The 17,420-nt window shown below is 41.3% G+C and overlaps 1 protein-coding gene and 1 long non-coding RNA gene across 4 annotated transcripts in view; both read left to right on the top strand.

Moving 5' to 3' along the window:
* NRIP1 (nuclear receptor interacting protein 1) overlaps positions 1-17,420 on the top strand; it is a 101,651-nt gene that overhangs the window by 18,624 nt on the left and 65,607 nt on the right. The gene's annotated exons all lie outside the window — the stretch shown is intronic.
* On the top strand, positions 8,749-16,953 carry LOC149525674 (uncharacterized). The gene is made up of 2 exons (XR_016347903.1): positions 8,749-15,337; positions 15,392-16,953. It is a non-coding gene; the product is annotated as an uncharacterized LOC149525674 (long non-coding RNA).

Genomic DNA, 17,420 nt, shown 5'->3' with positions numbered 1-17,420 from the left:
CTCTCAAGACTTCATGGAGATCCTGGAAAGTCATGATACCTGACAGAATCGTATCTATGACTAATAGCTTTTTTTCCCCTCCAAATTTGGAGTGTCTTCCCAATTTTCTAGCTTCAGGGCTCTCTCTTTCCTCGCAGCCTTTTTCTGCTGAATCCTATTCATGCGATGAAGGACTGCTGAGTGAGGTGGAGTTACTCTTAATAGGCATAGAGTATTTCAGATAGTAGACAAATTTCTCACTTTGTTCAGGGCTATATTTTCTGTTTGGTATGTAAAGAAAGAATCCCTTACCCTCTTCATGAACTCTGTGGTATGTTTGGGATTAGCAGACAGAAGATTCATGTAGGAAGAACACACTCCTGTAACTAATATATTCAGGATCTTGACTACGCAAAGGCTGACAGTGTTTTGCGTTTTATAGGAGTGAGCTTCAGCATTAAAATAGCTGCATGATTCTATACTTCAGTCACCCCTCCCTTTGTGGTGTTGGGAGGACTGTTGTTCTGGCTCTTAATACAGGCACTCAAATTTTAGATACGAAGAGTGCAGAAACTTTTTGGATTTCGTCTGCTATTCTTTTGGATGCAAAAGAAATTGCTGCAATGCTTGTAAAAAGTGATCCAGAGCCTTAGGTCTCTTACCTGTGTGAATTTAGCATACACTTTTGCCTACCTCCTGCTTAGTGGTCATTTGTTGGCAAGGTGAAGTTGAATCGAAGTAGGCTGTTGACACTTGTGGGAGTGACATTTGGGCTAATCCTTGTTAATTTATCACTAACACTAATTGCACTTGCTGTTGTCTGAGGCTTTTTGGAAAAAAAGTGTTCCAAACCATTTCTATTACAGGGCCTGATCCAGTTCCTATCAGACTTTGGGAAAACTGATGTTAACTTCAGTGGGCATTAGATGAAATCCTTAGAGATGCTCAAACAGCCACTATTTCAAATGAAACTTCCTTTTCTAGAAAAGGAGGAAAGGATGTGGTAAGGAAGAATGACTTGTACGGTTTTTTTTCATATTTTCTTCTACCCCATTCCTCTGTGCATCTCCAAACATTGACTTCTCTTTTTCAAATGTGAAATTTGGATTTCTTTCAGTACTGAATGAAAAGGAAGTAGGTGGGGCTAACCCATGCTTTCATATACAGCTCTTTGCTTCATGGGAAGTAGAAAAACCTAGTAACAGGGCTGTTTCCTTTAGAGAAGGAAGAACAGGTCTCTGATCATTACAGTTACTACTAAGGAATTCTGCCTTAAAGTTGACATAAGTGAAACATGTCGATTTTTCTGCCATTGGTAAAACAATGGATGAATTTCTTTCACTGTGGAAGGAAATGAATCTGCATGACATGATTGCTGGGATGTGGGGAAAAACTGAGTTCACCTTTGTCCCAATTAATAAGATGCTTGAAAGCCAGCTTTCTCCATTTTCCTGGCCTTCCAGTCACTGTTGGCACATGTAAGCTCCAAGCTCGGCTTCTACTTCTCCCACATAACTTAATTCAGTTTTTATTCTATCATCTGTAGTGCATCTAACCGTTCCGGGATGAGGTGAAATGAGCAAAAGGGAGTATGTCCCTCAAATACATAAAAGACAAGAGAGGGGTAGGGAGAGATGAGCAGAAAACAACCTGAATACCCTTTCTTCCTCCCCCCAACCCCCACAAATCCCAACCCTCTGAAAAAATTGGAGACCCCAGTAAGGCTATGTCTACACTGCAAGAATTTGTCGGCAGAGGCAATGCAAATGAAGAACTCATTAGCATTTCTCACGCTCTCATTTACATAGTCTCTTCTGATCTGTTTTGTGGAAACACTTTTGCGCAAAATCCTGTATCCTGTTTTTTTGAGGCATAAGGGATCTTGCGCAATAGGGGTTCTGTTTTTTTGCGCAAAATGGCTCTGTCGACACTGCTTTTTTTTGGTGTACAAAAACCTCTTCCGCAAAACGGATTGGAAGAAGCTATGCAAATGAGTGCGAGAAATGCTAATGAGCGCTTCATTTGCATTGCCTCTGCTGACAAATTCCTGCAGTATAGACGTAGCCTTCCTGTATTGCAACATGGCACTGAAAGGTCCACTCCATCAGTAAAGGGCTCTCTAAATAAATAAGCAAAAACTCCTGGGATTTGCCCTACAGTATGAGGTAACCTTCCCCCCCCTCAAAATCTATTAGTTTTGTAGTAGCCAATACAGCTGTTAAGGCTTCATCTTCTTCCCAATTATATTAACTGTATTTTTAAAACTTAGGGTTCTCCTTCAAGAACTTCAAATTTGAAGTATTGTGTGTGTGTGTGTGTGTGTGTGTGTGTGTTTAAATTTATTGAAACACGTTGGTCTTGGTATTGCTGACTCATAAATAGGAATAATATAAAGAATTGGGCTACTGAAGTGCACTTGTTGTCACAGGACCGTCCATATGGGAGAGAAGTACTGATTCGGTTTTAGTATGTTCCTGTTGTTATGGAAAGAGATTATTTGTTTTAGTGAACTATTCCAGTTCATTATATAATATAAACAATATGGGCAGGTGTTCCTGTCTGGTAATGAAGTAATGAGGTTGGAAGTAATGCATTGGGGTGAAATATGGCATTCTGAAGTTGGACATGCTTGGCTCAGAAGGGACACCCTGAACTGCTCTCCTTTTTCCCCTTCCCACAATCAGGAGTGAATCATAATACTACTTTCTGTTCTCTGAATACTAGGGGAGCTGCTGCACTTGATGCACATTACACATTCAGTATGTAAAAAGTTGGCTTCCTCTGTTGCCTGGGAATCCTTTGCCTGAAGTCAAAGGGACTGGACCTGCTCATGTTCTTGTGTGTTTTAGTGAATTGGGACCATGTATGCTGCAGATACTCAGCAATCCTCTACTGTCTGAGACACAAAATTTGTTCCTCTGCCACTTTTTGTTGTTGTGTGGATTTTTTTTGAAGATGTGGATAAGCATATATATATATGCATATGCTTAAGGTGTAGTTCTATGTTACAAGGCAAGTTTTATACACAGATTATTCACTGTGAATAAAGAGTCAGAATCTCTTTTTATATACGTCTTGAAGACATGTAAGCAAAATTGAACATTCTAGCTAGTTTATGCCACTGTCTATATGGAGTGGATCAAATGGAGCTTGTTTGTGCAGTCACCAAGCTGTCCATTTTAATAAGACATACAATATAAACATGAATCTGCTTCTATAAATGGAGGTATGCAGCAATGATTTTCTTTGATTTATATGCACTGACTACAGCTTATAAGTATAGCGCCTTTTTCTGATGGTGTTGCTTTAAAAAAAAAAAGGCTTTGTTTAAAATGCCACCTGTTGTGAGGTATGTCAGTTTTAAACAGTCCTTAAACTTGGTCATATCTTCATAGTTTGGAATATATTCACAAGGGAGAAAAATGGCACCAACTCTTGGTCCTTAATATATCCGGAAGCCTATAATATGTTTGTTGCATTGCAAGGATAACCTTAGACCTACTAGCATATGGGTATAGGCAAGTAGGTTCACAATTTCTTGTGCGTCTGTGCGTGCTTTTTAACTTACTGTAGTGATGATTTTTTTTAAAAAAACAGGTAGTTAGCTCTCTCCCTACATAGCTAAATATATATATATATATATATATATATATATTTAAAAAGCCTTCTGTGACAGGAGATATGTGTATATAGTAGGAAGAGACAGGTCTCAGCCAGCAAGTACTGTGCTTTGGGTCTTGTGTATGTGGTTGACACTTCCAATGGTGGGCATGTGAAATAATTGTACTGTATATGAATACTTTGAAAAATTGAATCTTTCTTGCTTATTTCCATGAATGGAGCCAACAGACACAATAGAGAAATCTGCAGCATGGGATCACAGAAGAAGGATTCTTTGAACTAGTTCCAAGAGACTATCAAAGAGGGGCACTTCAGAAAATACTATAGCACTTTTTGTGTGTGGAGTGGGAGGTGGGGAGATAAACCATGGAAATACTCATTTTATTATGATCTCTGAAATAGAGGCAGATGTCCCTCTCAGTTTGGAATGCACTATTGAATGAGGATGAAGAGGGGTGAAAGACACACATTTGTGTCTGAGGGAAAACTGAGAACTCATTCTTTAAATTTAACAATACACCTAATCTTGTAATAAAAAATAATTGTGGGCAATAGAATAAATAAAAAAGGTATTTTTTTCTATTCTAGCTTCCAGATTATGAAGTGAAGGAAGGAGGCAACGGTATATTAAGGGACCAGGGACACTTTCTCTAATTGCTTTTTAAATGTGGGGTTGTGTACTATTTTCATTTGCACCTGTCTGCACCTTAGACTCCTTTACATGTCGGCAGAGCTGGTGTAAATAGGAGTTTAAGGTGGCATAACAGACGGTAGGTCTAATTTGTTCCATTGTACCAGTCACTTCTTCTGATTTGACTCAATGTTACACACGTGGAATGATGTAAAATTAAAATGTTGACCTGTTTTGGCAGACTCTGTATGTACAGAGGAAAGTTTGAGACACATGACTGAGTCATTTTGTAAATTAAGAATAACTTCCCAGGAGGCATGGTATGAGGGTACGTCTAGACTACATGCCTCTGGCGACAGAGGCATGTAGATTAGGCTACCGGACATAGTAAAATGAAGCGGCGATTTAAATAATCGCCGCTTCATTTAAATTTATATAGCTGCCGCGCTGAGCCGACAAACAGCAGAATAGTCTGGACGCTCCCCTGCCGACATCAAAGGTATTTGTCCCGCCGCCCGTGTACTCCGGGGCGAGAAAAGCTGCTCCGCATCTCCCTTGTCTGCAGACCAGGAAGACGCGGAGCAAAGCCGCGGAGGGGCTCGGGCAGCCGGGCAGCCTAGACGTGCCTGGGCTGTCCTGCCGCCGGCTTCCCCCGCGGCTTTGCAAACCAGGGAGACGGGGAGCAAAGCCGCGGAGGGGCTCGGGCAGCCGGGCAGCCTAGACGTGCCTGGGCTGTCCTGCCGCCGGCTTCCCCCGCGGCTTTGCAAACCAGGGAGACGGGGAGCAAAGCCGCGGAGCACGGCCGCAGGGGGACAGCTCAAGCGCGCCCGGGCTGTCCCGCTGCGAGCGTGCTCCAAGGCTTTGCTCCCCGTCTCCCTGGTCTGACCAGCAGACCAGGGAGATGGGGAGCAAAGCCTCGGAGCACGCCAGCAGTGGGACAGCGAGGCGCGCCTGGATTGTCCCACTGCACGCGTGCTCTGCGGCTTTGCTCCGTGTCTCCCAGGTCAGCAGACCAGGGAGACGGAGCAAAGCCATGGAGGACTTGGGCGTCCCCACCCCCGTCTCCCTGGTCTGCTGGGGGTGGGGGTGCAGCTAGTGTCCCCCCCCCCCCACAGATCAGGCTTTTCTTGTCTACCCCTGGGGTAGAGCAGCTGGGGGCTGCCGGGTTGGTCCCACAGCGCTGCTCCAGCCCAGCCCAGCAGCACCCCAGCTGCTCTGCCCCAGGAGTCCCCAAGTCAGCCGCTGCTGAAACTGACCAGCGGCTGACTACAGGAAGCCTGAGGAAGAGTTGCTCTGCTCTGGGTTTCTTAAGTTGAATCTGTATGTAAGTCAGAACTGGCGTCCAGATTCAGCCGCGGTTGAAACTGATCGGTTTCAGCAGCGGCTGACGCCAGTTCCGACTTACATACAGATTCAACTTCAGAACTAACCTACAGTCCCTATCTTGTACGTAACCCGGGGACTGCCTGTATATGAAATTGTTTTATAAACAAGCCTTAGCAAAAGCAAGCTGATCTTCTTCTGTTTTTATTTTTTTTCCCTTTGGAATAATGTATTAAAATGCTCTGGATAGAAGTTAAAACTCTTCACTCAATATTGTTTAATTTCCCTTGAAATACCAACTTCAAGCTCTTTGACAAGTGTTTGAAAGGCTGTTTAACTGCGCTATAACTACTGGTAATACTTTAGTATTTTCTGCTGAAATTCCAGGTTGTAAATAGTTGTAACAGTACTCCGTGAATTGTAAAAGGCATAAGGATTTTTGTTCTAAGGGTACAACACAAGAAATGCTATTTTCCTCACCTCCCTCTTTCTTTCTTGGTATAAGATCACCAATGAGACACAAATCAGTGCTAAACAAAGGAACTAGCCATTTCTGAACAAAGGTTTCTAAATTATAGGCACAAGAGAGATGCTAGAAAACCTGCATACATGTACAAGTAGTGGAATGGAGTTAAGGGATCAAGGAGCTATTTTCCTTCTCCTGTTTTGCCCTCTTCTTCAGGAGCCAGGCATAATTCTGATCCATTTCCTTGGAACCAGGTGGTTTTAGCAGGCTTTGAAGTGCAAGAAAATGCACAAGTAAGGAACTATATGACCCTGTTCTTCCATATGAACCTGGCCAACATGGGGCAGGCAGGACAGCCTGCAACATATAAAAGCGTATGACAAAGGCTATTCAGGTCTGTGCTTCTGGAGGCATTGTGTGTCAACCTTTTTTTCCCTGAATTGGAGTAGTTTAAAGCAATCTTCATAGTCTTTCAGCCCAGTGTATGATGCATCAGAATGTTGCATTAAAGACTAAGGTTCATGGCAAATTGTTGAATTGTACAAATACACACAAATATGAACAAATACACAACAAAACCTCTCAGAAAAAGCACCACAGAATGTATGTGATAAATTTTATTTTGCTGATGGTTCTAAATAAAAACTGTACAGTAAATTGTAAAATATATTTTATTAAACAAAAAGAAATTGTAGTTAAGAGTATCCATTACGGCATCTGCTTGTGAAACTATTCTGAGATGGCATTTACCCTCAAACTAGCTGAGAGAGGAGTTATTGTGGGGCTGAAGGGGCCAATTAGCTTGTCACGTTGTACCTGGAGTGTGGGCCAAGAATGAAGACAGATAAAGGCTAGCTGGGTGAGAGTTGGATTTGTTTCCATGAAGAGTTGGATATGCCTGGATGTGGGAAGGAAAACCTGAGGAAAGAAAACGAGAAGTTCCTACTCAGAAGATGCCTAAAAGAAAGACGAGAGAGGGGTGAAGATGGGACAGATTTCTCCAGATGTGAGACCTACCAGGAATGTGCTTGGAACACTCAGTAGAGGAGGAATGAGTCTGCCTGTGGATTGAGGCATGGAATAGGCTGAACGGGTCTCCTTTTTGTTTTTAACTAGGTGGCTGTCCAGTAAACCCAGCTTGAGGTTTTGTGTATATTTGTTGGACTTTGATTTAAAAAAAAAAAAACTGCTCCCGGAAGGGGCAGTGACCTGTCAAGTTGCCTGGCTGGAGGGCCAGGATTGCCTCCTGTGGCCAGGGTTGTGAGGCATAGCTGCCACAATGTCATTTCTGGCCACAAGGGCTCATGTTAGAATAACAACCTAGTATAGATGGGAAAAGGCCACTGTGGTGTGTGGGTGTTGTGTGTGTGGTGGTGTGTGGTTTTTTTTTTTTTTTTTTTAAACTAACTAGAAACTGGATGAGGGAGGTTGTGCTTTTAGTTTTTACACCACTTTCCTGGTAGACGTTTTCTTTAACTTGTCCTAAGCCATATGACTGAAAAGCACACATTGTTGTTTAAGTGAGGAATGTGGTTAACTGTGTTTTGCAGGTGTAGTATTTTTGTGTGTGACCTACTATTTCTATTTGAATACTTTATCTTGCATTACTTGGATGCCAAGACAGTTGACACTATCATACCTCTTTTTTCTTTTAATGAAAATTGATGTGTGTTTTAGCTGTTTTCTGCTAGCTTATTTAGAAAGCAATATTTGAGACCAGTAATTTTTGCGGTTATGTCTCCTATTGTAAATTTAGCGTCTTACTTTTTTTATACTTGTTTCATAACTTGACTTTTTTTTCATTATTATTTTTTTAATTATTATTATTTTATATCTGATGCTAAACAGAAGAATCCCTGTACTAAGGATGTTCAGAGGTGGGTAACTGACTAATTATGTAGATAATACAATTTTTAACTATATGATTAGTTAATAAGGCAAGGTGTTCTGTCCTGGCTTGTGCCAATCCAGGAGCTACCTCTGCTGCAAATCTGTAATTTAAATATTGTATGAGCTGGGCAGCTCTTACATTTGAAGTACAGAGCCACAGCGGTCCTGGACTGGCATGAGCTGGGCTTGCTCAATCCTGGCTTGAGCCAAGTCCAGCAGCCCCTGTCCGGGCTCAGCCCTGTCCAAGACAGGTAGCACCATGGAGATGGTGTTGGTGAGAACCATCTTTTAAACTGCACTCCCCCCCCCCCCCCCCCCCCGCACCAGCTCCTGTTCCTTCCCCCTTCACCCCCCTTGCCCTGATACAGAGGCAGCAAAGTTTGGAGAAGCACGTAATCAAATTAACTGTTCACTTACATCCCTACTCTGTACTATGTAAATAATATTAAAACATTATAGAAGTCTTTGGCATGGATATTGGATTGCTGCTGTTGTCCATGATGGCCAAAATAGGCATCACCAACACGTGCCTTAGTAATATCTGTTGAATTACTGCTCTTAAACAAGATTCGCTTCTTGATTTGACACAAATAATCTGAATATTTTTGTTCGGTAGCTTTTTTCCAAATTAAATATGTTTACAAATATACTTCTATTGAAATGCAATTAAGTTTTGTCCATTTCATGATTAATTGGTTTTAAAATGGTTATGTTCAAATTTATATATGAACTGATTTTCAATAATGCTGAAACAAGTATAGCAATCAGTTTGTGTGCTAGATATTGTCCACTATGAGTTGCTCAGGCTTATATATAGACCCACTGCAAGGACGGGGGGAGGGGGGGGGGAAGCTTAATAGCCATACAAATGAACCCTCAACAATAGTGGTTGGTGCTAGGAACTTCTTAAATTACATTTACACCATGATGTAGCTGTATATAATTGAAACTGATTTTCTGGCACTTAAACATGGAAAAAAGCATTAGGCTACAACAATACTTCAATGTAAGGAAAAATATTGATTGTTTTGGAAACCTGCCTTTTGTTGTTGAGTAATCTTTTACTCTTTTTAATCATTAATCCAATCTCTCTCTCTCTCTCATTTTAAAATGTTCTTTTATGATGCATAGTCTGGAGATTTTGAAGCTTTCCAGTATTGTTTCCTGATTGCATTGGAAAATTGATAAGCAAGTATTCTTGGAATTCTGGCTGTATTTTGTTCATAAGAACACATACTGTGGCTTGCTGTTCTGCTGTGACTTTTGACAGAAGTTGCAAGAGAAGATGTAGTTGTATAACTGAAAAAACTCAGCTTTTCAGAAAGTGAGTTTTGAGGCACTTTCTTACAACTTGCTGTACCTAATATGAGTAATCCCTTTGGAATCATTGGGAATCCTGGCACAATAATCCAGTACAAACAGTGGTATCCAAATCTGGCCCTCGTTCACTCATCAGCCCAAGTATAGGAATGACATTCATTAATGTGATTTTTTTTTCCTTTTCTGCATTAGTAGAACACACACAATATTGTTTGTCTTTCATAAAGAATCAATTTTCAAGTTTATCTAACTTTTTGCTTTCTGTACAAGTTTGATAAAGTTCTGAGGCATCTGGTATCACCTGGATATTTGGGGTTTCCTCGAACCCCTTTTGTGCCTGCATTTGCTACAATAATGACAGCAGCCTTGAAATGTCATTGTTGGGTTTTCCCTGAAGACCTCTGCAATTCCTTCTGTGCTGTCCATTTCTTGAAATAACCTGAAAACCACTTCCTTCCTTCTCCTTTCATATCTTTTTGCAAGACTTTTTTGCTGCCGTGACACTAACGAACAAATCAGCCTTGCAACAGTAGGTTGTACAGCAGTCAGGAAGTGCTAATTTTATTTACTGAAAAATGAAATTAATTCAGAGCCTTTCTGGGTTTCAAATAATCTCACCGTTCTCTAAAAAGAATGGTTGGGAACAGTGCTTTTTTGTGTTTTTAAAAAAAAAGTGCCAGTACTCCAGGGGAAAAGTTGTTGAGCTCTGACTGGAGGTGCTGGTACTGCGTACTAGGCAGTATGGTCTCCAAAAAAGCACTGGTTAGGAACCATTCAAATTTTGTCAGATGGAGTTCCCATGAGTGGGGTTCTGAAACCTGCTTTCACTGATCTCTCTGATGGGAGATTGTGAGGCAATTGGCTTGTTCTTCTGACAATACGAAGGTGACCTGCAGCTCCAGGGCTTGTTAGCCTCAGAGCCAGAGAGTGTGTGTTTGCTCTCACCCACATACCAAAGGATTTCCACAATCAGGTGAAACCGAAGATGCAGACAATACTAGAAAGCTGGAAGAAAATCTGTTTGGAGTATAGTAAGGTAGTTTCTGCACCTGTAATTGAGGATGATTGAGTCACCCTTTTTGCCTCAAGACTTCTGCCCTTTGGGGTTTCTTTTGGACATCTTTCTGCTTTTGTAGTTGCAGGAAGTGGATCTGGACTTCACTTCAGTCCCCATATTCAAATAGTTTGTCACCCTAGTTATTGGGAGCAGGGGGGGGAGGGGGAAGATGGAATTAGAAGAGGGGTACTCTGTCAGCATATTCAGCAGCCACCACTAGGGATCTCTAAATCCATAGTTAGCTAAGTGCTATAGTATACTTATGGCCTTTTCTGAATTTAGCTCTATATAATACACCAAGAACAAACACATTTACTTTTTTTAAAAGAAAGCTTGCATTCTATTAATTGAAACTGAAATGGGAGGATATAAACTTTGAACTGTCATCACTTGCAGCCACTTAATAATAAACCAGTTGTAAATAATTTTACTGGGTGGGGTGGCAACAGCTGTGCATATCTGTTTCATTGATAAAGAAGGTGAACTTAGGAGCTTGTTCTTTGTAAACTTTTATGGAGAGAGAGAGAGAGAAAGAGAGACTGATTTATATGGGGTTTTGATTTTACTGGCGACACAGTACCCAGGTGTACAACAAGTCCCTGTTGTATTTGATTCATAGCTGACACAATCTACTGAAACTGCCCTTATGGGAACCTCCTCAATGTTACAGAAAATACATAAACAATTTAAAAAATAAATTATTGCACTTACATTTTGCTCATTTCCTTTGTATGAACTCACTTAATACTACCTAGAGCTTGTTGGAATGGTAGTGAAAGTATGTAAGTAAACCCTTTCATAATTAAAGTAAACTACAACAAACGTCAAGTAATACTAGCAGACAGACTTTTGTCTGGTGAAGCAAGGCAATTCACAGTTGAGGTTAACTCTGGTATTTTTGACGTAATGGTATACTAAATCATTTAGTCTTCCAGTAAGGAGTTCCTTATCAAATTATTTACCAAAATTCAGAACTTGTCCCTATTTAAGAGCAAATACTTTAGTCAGGTGCTTCTAATCTTCAGCCTTACTGGGTGTTGCAATGGGAGTGCGCTGCTGTGGCACGGCTGCTTAGTGCTGCTCGGGGGGCGTAGGTGGCTGTGTTGCTCCAGCATACTATCAGGCGAAGTGCTGTGTGTTCTGGCCTGCTCTGGCATGCATAGGATGAGTTCCATTCGCTGACAGGAACTGTAGCAGCTGGTATAGTGCCGGCATACCAAAACCAGGTGGAGTTAAGGATCTTGGTCCTCCATGCATTTAGGGGGGAGGAAGGGAATCTGTTACATAACACAGTATTTCAATCTGCTGTCTCTTACTTGCTCCTGCCTTTTTACCTTTTCTCTCTCCTTGTACTCCACTGTCTTCCTTCATTTGTTTTCCATCTTTTTTTTTTTCTATTTAATCTCTTTTTGGTCTACCTTCCCCCATGTTCTTTGACTCTCTCCTCTACGCAGTCTGTTAACTTACTCAACAATCCGCATCTCATGTTTCTCCATCCCCTCCGATGCTTCTTTTTCTGATTAATCTTCTATATCTCTGTTCTCCTGCATCTCTTCCAAAACCCATTCAGATCCAGCCCCCTCTAAAGATTAACTCACTTGGAAATTACTGGGATTCCAATGGAGCCCTTAAAGTGCAGGCCACCCTCTCAAAACTGCCTGCATTCAGCACAAAAATGAAGTATTTGGACATAAATGTATGTTGTCAGACACAGATTTTAATGGCCTCCAAGCCTTGGGTTCCCTGTGCATCTCATTGCAAAGATGAAGGGAGGAAGTGAGCCAGGAAACAGCAGAGAACAGGCAGAGGTGAGAATTGAATTGAGCTCAGAAGCACAGAGGAAGCTGCAGAACTGGGGCAGAAGGCCCCAGTCTGGGAACCCTTGATTTAAATCATTCAGTTTGGAGACAAATGCACACTTGTCTGATGTATTTGCTGTAAGGACAGAGGCCAGACATGCTTCTGTATATTCCTGCTTTTGGGAATTAAAATCACATCTTTGTGGATTTTTTTGTGAAATTAATCTTCTAAAGCATAGCAGTATAATATACCGTGTCTATAACATGGTCCCCTCAATTTAAAAAAGCCCAAAACTTCTGCAGTTTAATATTAAAGGTTGGATTTGAACTGACAAAAAGTGGAGCAATTCATATTAAAGCTGCTGGTCTATCCTTAACTAAGGAAGTAATCCTAAATATCTTTTAAACTGACTGCTTAGGTCACCACCTGTGGTAGCTAATTTCATTTCTTAGTTTTATCTAATTTGTTTCATACTATTTGTATACTGGGAGTTCGTCATCCTTTTGTATAGTTTTGAAAAGGTACTAGATCATATTAAAGTCTTCTCTTTCCAAATCAACCCAATTTCTCAATTTTCTTTCCCCACACCTCATCCTGTCCTTATTCCACTTTCCTGAGATCAGGTATCTTCCTTGTTCTACATTGTGAGACTTGTCTGTGTGGGGGCATGTAACTATTCACACATAATTAAATTCAATTAAACTGAATTCAGGCTTTTTGAATTCTGTTGAATGGGTGTGTCCACTCAAGGCTTTGATACAGTTTAATCTACTTGAAATTCACATCTACAGTATTTTGAATTGTTTTCTACATGTGTCAGGTAGTCACAACCTTACTCTTTATCGCAAGCTATTAAAAAAACAATAAGGGTATGTCTACACTGTATTCCTCTTTCAAGAGAGGAATGCAAATGCAGCTGAGCGAAATTGCAAACGAAGCGTGGATTTGAATTTCCCACGCTTCAGTTGCATAATCGCGTCCAGGCACTATTTCAAAACCGCCTATTTTGAAAAAAATGCTGTCTAGACAGTTATTTTGAAGTAAAACCTTTCTTTCGAAATTACCCTTAAACTTCATTTTACAACAATAGCTTCCCCACTTAACACCCCTGAATAGCCATTCATTGACTCAAATAGTTATTCCCTCCCTCTCTCTCACCCCACCTTCTGTACTAAATCTGATTTGTCAGTTTAATAATGTGTTCACTTTTTTCAATGTCTTCCTTTGGTGTATATGGTCATGCTAATTCTCTTTTAGAATATGATCTGAGGAAGTGGGTCTGGCCCACGAAAGCTCATCACCTATTAAACCATCTTGTTAATCTTTAAAGTGCTACATAGTTTTTCCTTTTGTTTTAGCAAGATCAGAATAGCACGGCTACCTCTCTCTTACTATTTTATAAGGAGTAAGGGTAATTTTGAAATACAGGTTTTCTTTTGAAAGTAACTGTGTCTAGACCACCAACGTAATATATGCCATCATGTGCCAACAATGCCCCACTGCTATATACATCGGCCAAACAGGACAGTTGCTACGTAAAAGAATCAATGGACACAAATCTGATATTAGGAATGGCAACATACAAAAACCTGTAGGGGAACACTTCAATCTTCCTGGACACACAATTGCAGATCTAAAAGTAGCCATCCTGCAGCAAAAAAACTTCAGGACCAGACTTCAAAGAGAAACTGCTGAGCTACAGTTCATCTTTAAGTTTGACACAATCAACTCTGGATTAAACAAAGACTGTGAATGGCTTGCTAACTACAAAAGCAGCTTCTGTTCCCTTGGAATTCACACCTCCAGATCAGCTGCTAGAAGTGGGCCTCATCCTCCTTGATTGGATCACCTCATCATCTCCAGCCTGATCCTGGCCTGCATATTTATTCCTGCCTCTGGAAATTTCCACTACATGCATCTGACGAAGTGGGTCTTTGCCCACGAAAGCTTATGCTCCTACACTTCAGTTAGTCTATAAGGTGCCACAGGACTCCTCGTCGCTTTTGCAGATTCAGACTAACACGGCTACCCCTCTGATACTTGTGTCTAGACAGCGTTTCTTTTTTCGAAATAGGGTATTTTGAAATAGTACCTGGATGCGATTATGCAAATGAAGCGTGGGAAATTCAAATCCGCACTTCATTTGCAATTTTGCTCAGCTGCGTTTTCATTCCTCTCTCAAAGACGAATGCAGTGTAGACATACCTTAATGGTCCTGTAGCACCTTAGAGATTAAACCAAAAAAATGTAGATTTTTTCAGCTTTTGTGTGTACAACTAACTTCTTCAGATGAGTCTTAAACTCTTTATAAGGTTATTTGTCATTTTGGGCCCACAAAGGGCAGGTAACCAGAACAGGATAAATTGTGGGTTTGGTTATATGCCATCCTATGTGTATTTTCATGCTTGCTTTGACATAGACTAGGAGCCTGATTCTGAACATAACTCCCTATAGGAACTCCCCTTGAACCATCTGTGGGAGGATACACACTCTTTAAACCAATCATTTTTCAATTGATTGAGTCCTGTAACATGAACACAATTTACAAACTGCTGAATTTTTTTATAAGAAGGCTAATAGTCTCCAAATAGGCAAACAGGAATTACATTGCTTTATAGTGTGTTGTTCAAGATAGGGATATTAAATTTAGTTTTATCAGCTAATCGACTAGTTGATGGATTTTTATTTATTAGTTGATAAGCGGGGGAGCTGCAGTGGGGCTAGCTGTAGCTAACCCTACTGTGGCTCTGCCTTTTATATGTATTTAGAGTATACTGGCTCTTAATACATTTAAAAAGCTGAAGCATAGCAGGGGGGAACCCGGCATGAGCCAGGTCAGCTGATTCCCAGCTCGCGCTGAGTCCCCTTCCCTCCCCCCCCACTGCGCAACCCCAACTGCGCTCCTTAAACATGAAAAAGCTGGAGTGTAGTGGGGGGATCTATGAGCAGTTGGGAATCAGTTGACCCAGCTCACACCGGGTCCCCTGTGCTGCGCTTCTGATTTTAAAATGTATTAAGAGCAGGCAGGCTTTTAATATATTTAAAAAGCAGAGATGAAGCATCCGGGACTGGGCGCGAGCCAGTAATCAGCTGATTCCCGGCTTGTGCCCAGACCCCTCTACTCCCCTGTCCCCTGCAGTGATGATGCTGGGGGGAACCAGTTTTAAAGCCAGCTTCCTCCAGCACTGGCTACTGCTCTCCCACCTCCTTACTGCCTCTGATAGAGGCCGAGGGGGAGTGGGGAAGGGAAGTGACTAGTTGAGGGACTAGTCAACTATCTGATAAGCTTTTGCTTACTGGATAGTTGACTAGTCGCTTACATCCCTAATTCAGGAGGCAAAAACACTTGCAGGGATACTATCATGATTTCTAGGTCCCTGATTTCCTCACGGTAACTTTTTCTTATCTCTGTCTTGCAAAGTGCAGGTATATGGTCAACTTTGTCCTACCTGGTATTTGTTTTTCAATCTTTGATTTTTGTGGTGAGCAGGAAGGTAAGTCATGAGTAGCCATGAACGACCTTATGTCAACAAATGGTAAAACACAACAGCAATGTCTACACGGCAATTTTTGCAGCAGAAAATATGCTAATGAGACTCATTAGCATGAGTCATGATGTCATTAGCATATTTTCTGCCGAGGCATGTGCTACTCATGCTAATTAGTTGCTCATTAGCATATTTTCTTCTGCAGAAACTTGCAGTGTAGGCAAGCCAACAGGTCGCAAAGAGTATCTGGCACAGGCCCCATAGCATCTTTCTTCTAGATGGGGAGCTCTATGGGTCCAAGATTTAAGTCTGAGTAAGGGGTAGTGAGAGAGGATGTTAAGTTGTGAATAATTAGCTAACTGAGTAGGTCATGATGGGGTAGGAGGAAAACATGCTATCCTTGCTATTGCTCTGCCTTTTAAATGTAGTAGGAGCTGGGCACGCAACCAGCCTGGCTTCTCCTACATTTAAACTGCAGAGCTGTAGTGGGGTTAGCTCCTGGAATCGCTGCCTCCCCTAACACCCCCCCCCCCCACTCCTTCCCTGCTGTGGGGAACCAGCTTTTAAGCCTGCTCCATCCAGCACTAGCTCCTGCTTCTCTCCCCCCCCCCGCTCCCCTTTATTGCGTAGTCAACTACTCCCTTACATCCCTAGTTATTTGTTATTTTGGGGCTCAATCCTGTAAGCCCTTTCTCATGTAAAATTGAAGCCAATGGTGTTGATTTGAGTATGGTTGTTCATGATTAAGCCCTGTGCCTGTTCTGCATTATGTTTGCTTGGAGTTTTTATTGAATTGTTTAGGTCTTAGTTTGCCATTGGTAGGGATACTTAGAATGAGGTTTGGAAATAAGAGAAAATAGAGATTCTGACTTTGGGACAATTTTATTAACATGAAGACTTCCTGACTGCAAATGAATGAATTTAACTAGATAGATTTTTAAGAAAAATCTACCCACCATATTTGTGTAGAGTTTACCACTAAGACAAAAAATAATTTATTTCTTGTCTGAGGGGGGAAAAAAACAAGTGCTGCCAAAAGAGTTAGTTTAATATGGCTCTTTTTAAGTTGTCCTAGGATATCCAGTCTTTGTCTTTTTTTTTGTTTTTAATTTTGAAAGAATCAAAGGGTAAATGTCTTTATACATTAAGATGAGCTATTGTAAAACATATATGGATAATGTGGCAGCAATCCAAGCACATTAGTATGCATGTCTCCATCTAGCTGGAATGGCAGCTAGCAGTCATTCTGAACTTTGAGCTGAGTTCTAAGCGATCAGCTTGGTGTGCAATACTAGCTTAGTGAACTGTACAGATTGGGAGGATAAAAATTAAACATTTGAATTTAAGGCCTTAAGTATACTAACTGGCTTATTAATATGCAAGATGTGTTGGTAGATCTAGTTTCTGTATATTATCTACTTCCACAAAGTTAGGGGCATTTCTAATTTCATATGTCATATTTAGACCTGCTAGATGTTTGTCCTGTTATTGCCCATGCTAATGCTGGATTATGCCCTACAGCATTTTTTGGTAGTATGTTTCTTTGACAATGCTAGGTTCAAAATACTCTGTAGCTGTGTCTACACTCGCGGCTTCTTGCGCAAGGAAACTTACATGGCGTGGTAAGAGAGAGCTCCTTGTGCAAGACTTTCTTTTTTTTTTATTAGGTGTAAGCCCTCCTTGTGCAGCAGTTCGTGCGCGAGAGGGCAGTGTGGACGCTCGGCAGGGATTTCTTGTGCAAGAGAGCCCTGTGGCTAAAATGGCCATCGGAGCTTTCTTGCGCAAAAGAGCATCCACGCTGCCATGGGAGCTCTTGCGCAAAAGCACAGCTCGCACGTGGCAGTA

This window comes from Pelodiscus sinensis, chromosome 1, assembly GCF_052426305.1.
Source record: "Pelodiscus sinensis isolate ZL-2025 chromosome 1, ASM5242630v1, whole genome shotgun sequence".
NCBI lineage: Eukaryota > Metazoa > Chordata > Testudines > Trionychidae > Pelodiscus > Pelodiscus sinensis.
The sequence above is the reverse complement of the archived record's forward strand: the minus strand, read 5'-3'. Positions and strand labels throughout refer to the sequence as shown.